Source organism: Mus caroli, unplaced genomic scaffold (genome assembly GCF_978045245.1).
Source record: "Mus caroli unplaced genomic scaffold, Mus_caroli_1 scaffold_10, whole genome shotgun sequence".
Taxonomy (NCBI): domain Eukaryota; kingdom Metazoa; phylum Chordata; class Mammalia; order Rodentia; family Muridae; genus Mus; species Mus caroli.
The window spans coordinates 33,208,159-33,210,790 of NW_028227265.1; the positions used below are offsets into that span (position 1 = coordinate 33,208,159).

Here is a 2,632-nt window from a genome sequence, read left to right on the forward strand (position 1 = left end):
GGACATAGTACTACCGGAGGATCCAGCAATACCTCTCCTGGGCATATATCCAGAAGATGTCCCAACCGGTAAAAAGGACACATGCTCCACTATGTTTATAGCAGCCCTATTTATAATAGCCAGAAGCTGGAAAGAACCCAGATGTCCCTCAACAGAGGAATGGATACAGAAATTATGGTACATTTACACAATGGAGTACTACTCAGCTATTAAAAAGAATGAATTTATGAAATTCCTAGCCAAATGGATGGACCTGGAGGGCATCATCTTGAGTGAAGTAACACAATCACAAAAGAACTCACACAATATGTATTCACTGATAAGTGTTTATTAGCCCAAAACTTAGGATACCCAAGATATAAGATACAATTTGATAAACGCATGAAACTCAAGAAGAATGAAGACCAAAGTGTGGACACTGTGCACCTTCTTAGAATTGGGAACAAAACACCCAGGGAAGGAGTTACAGAGACAAAGTTCGTAGCTGTGATGAAAGGATGGACCATTTAGAGACTGCCGTATCCAGGGATCCATCCCATAATCAGCTTCTAAAAGCTGACACCATTGCATACACTAGCAAGATTTTGCTGAAAGTACCCAAATATAGCTGTCTCTTGTGAGATGATGCAGGGGCCTAGCAAACACAGGAGTGGATGTTCACAGTCAGCTATTGGATGTATCAATGGAGAAGCTCCCAATGGAGAAGCTAGAGAAAGTACCCAAGGAGCTAAAGGGATCTGCAACCCTATTGTTGGAACAACATGATGTACTAACCAGAACCCCGGAGCTCTTGTCTCTAGCTGCATATGTATCGAAAGATGGCCTAGTCGGCCATCAATGGAAAGAGAGGCCCATTGGACTTGCAAACTTTATATGCCCCAATATAGGGGAATGCCAGGGCCAAAAGAATGGGAATGGGTGGGTAGGGAAGTGGGGGGCGCTATGGGGGACTTTTGGGATAGCATTGGAAATGTAATTGAGGAAAATATGTAATAAAAATATTAAAAATCAAAAAAAAGAAACAAAATAAAGAAGCAAATGAATATAAATTAATGAAATAAAATTCTCATGACTATAATAAAGTTCACTAAAACATAAAAGGGAAGCTGAGAGGCAGTAGCAAAATGACATACCAGGTGACCAAGATAGCCTAAAAAGTAGAGGGTCTCAGCAATTTTTAAATTGTACAACCTATAAATTTGATTCCTACTAAAACCTCTGTTCGAGCCTGCCTCTAGAATCATTGCAGGTGTGGCTGCTGTGTCACATGTGGGTCAGTAGGTGGCAGAGAGGAGAGAGGCTATGTCTATGCTATGTCAGAGGCTATGTCAGTGTTCTGACCTATGAACATTTGAATGATTAGTAGCCTAACAGTCCCAGAGAAGGGCAAGCCTGAGATAATCACCAGTCTAGTGCCATGCAGGCCTTGTGGGAGGAGGCAGACCATGCCTGAGATGATTCCTGTCCAGTGCCATAATGCATGACTAGGGCATAGCACTCCTGAGAACATTCCTGAGATGACACTCAGAGACCCTGGACATCACTAAGAGGAACAAGTAAACGGTGGAGAAATGGAAGAGAAAGAGACACAGAAGGATGTGGGCATAAGGATGTGGGCACAATGAAAAGAGGCAAAACTAAAACCTCGGGGGTAGTGAGGAACAGCCTGATGCGAGTAGCTGGTGATGCCACCTGGGACCATAGTGGGGTCCTGGCCTGTGCTGCCATTGAGAGCCAGGTCTGGGTCTGTCGCTACCAAACATCAGTCAGAGGCCCCTAGTTTGGACTGCCTCCTAGAGACATGTTGATTTATGAGGGCCCTGTAGAACTGCTCCCATCCCTCACCTGGACATCATGGGAAGGCTGGCCCTTGAGCATGAGAGCAAGAGAGCTGACCGCACCCCCAGCCAGCTGCAGCACTAGAGAGAGCAGGCCCTGCACCTTACCTGGGCAGCATAGTACAGCTGGCCCTTGATGTGGGGCTTGGTGATGAACCAGCCCCAAAGGCATAAGTGCGGGAAAGTCAACCCTGCCTCTTGTCTGCTGAACAGTGGCACAGAGTGGGGAGAGACAACCTCCTCTCTTCCCTTGTTCCTCGATGTCTATGGCAGATGGGAGAGCTATCCCTGTCCCTCACCAGCCGAAACACTCAAGAAAACAAGCCCTGCATCTTACCTGGGAATCAGGGTAGAGCTGGTCCTGGTTCTGAGGTTGCCAGTGAGCCAGCTCCAAAGGCCACCAGGCTGCCCATCTCAGATACCACTCTGGCCCAGATTAAGGGTTTTGAATTGGCCTATCCCAACATCCACCCCATGGATCCTGGGGTGCATTAAGGGCTCAGTCCTGCAGATCCAAAACTACAGAACCTCCATGATACAGAGCAACAACATGAGATCTGAAAGAAGTCTCAGAGACATTCTAGTAGTGATAGAATAGCAGAAGTCAGAGATCTCAAACCAGACCAGTGAGTCATTGCAAAGAACACTTACAAGCAAAGAAGTGTGGACAAAAGGGTAGACTGTAGAACACACTATTGGTAGCTACAGTTTCCACAATAAGACTTTTTTTTCTCTCTCTCTCTGGGGGGAGTCTGCAAGGGTAGAGGGTGGGCACAAGGGGAGGGTAGGATAAA

The 2,632-nt window shown here is 46.3% G+C and overlaps 1 pseudogene; it reads left to right on the forward strand.

The window, feature by feature from the left end:
• The first annotated feature begins 1,227 nt into the window (after nt 1-1,227).
• On the forward strand, nt 1,228-1,375 carry LOC115031815 (small nucleolar RNA SNORA17; annotated as a pseudogene).
• Nucleotides 1,376-2,632: the final 1,257 nt, after the last annotated feature.